We start from the raw sequence: 999 nt of genomic DNA on the forward strand, positions 1-999 counted from the left end.
TTTCAATTTTTGAAACGTTCCAAATGCCCAAAACGATATAAAAATGCATTTTTTGAGGTCCACACAAAAATCAAAACAGTTTTGACACCCGGAGGAATCGAACTTTGGTGTTGAGATTGGTAAAAATTGGATGACAAAATCCACTAAGCCATTTGGACACCAAAATTCGAAATTGTCAAAATTGACATTTTTGGTGATTTTAGGAGGGTTTTGAGCAATTATAAGCATTTTTAAGTAGTTTTTGAACGTGTAGATACTCTGAAAATGTCGAAAAATGTCAGAAAAGTTGATAAAAGTTGGCTTGAACATGTTAGAGCTCAAAAATTGTGAAAATTCACATTTAACAACTTTCCAAATGTCCAAAACCTTTAAAAATGCATTTTTTGAGGCCCACACAAAATTCAAAAAAGTTTTGACACCCGGAGGAATCGAACTTTGGTGTTGAGATTGGTGAAAATTGGATGAAAAAATCCACTAGGCCATTTGGACGCAAAAATTCAAAATGGTCAAAAATTACCGTTTTTTGAAAGTTTTTTGGGGGTTTTTAGGGCATTTAAACAGTTTTTTAGTGTTTTAAAGCTCTAAAAATGTCGAAAAAGGTCACAGTTGCTATTAAAAGAGTCAATAATTGATCATTTTTGGCTTGTTTTCGGGTTTCAGACATTTTGAGACTGCTAGCAAAAAGTAAAACTCATGAAACTTGTCACGAACATTGTATCACCCACCGTAACCCCACCTGCCACTTCCCACCCCACTGACATGTAACATTCTCTACTCACTCTCTCCCCTCCCCACACTATTTCTGCCCCTCTCCCCGGATATACAATTTTCTCCACATTTTGACAGTGATGTATTAACCCATCCACACTGGGATGGATCAATCAACCTGCCGCACATTACACAACTTCTTGTGGACCATCACTTGGGAGGCAAAATGTGCTCACCACTAATTCTTTTTGATGTTTTGCCGCCCGGGAAAATCGGGGGGGGGGGGGGGGG

The sequence above is a fragment of the Caenorhabditis briggsae genome (genome assembly GCF_000004555.2).
Source record: "Caenorhabditis briggsae complete genome, chrV, whole genome shotgun sequence".
Lineage (NCBI taxonomy): Eukaryota > Metazoa > Nematoda > Chromadorea > Rhabditida > Rhabditidae > Caenorhabditis > Caenorhabditis briggsae.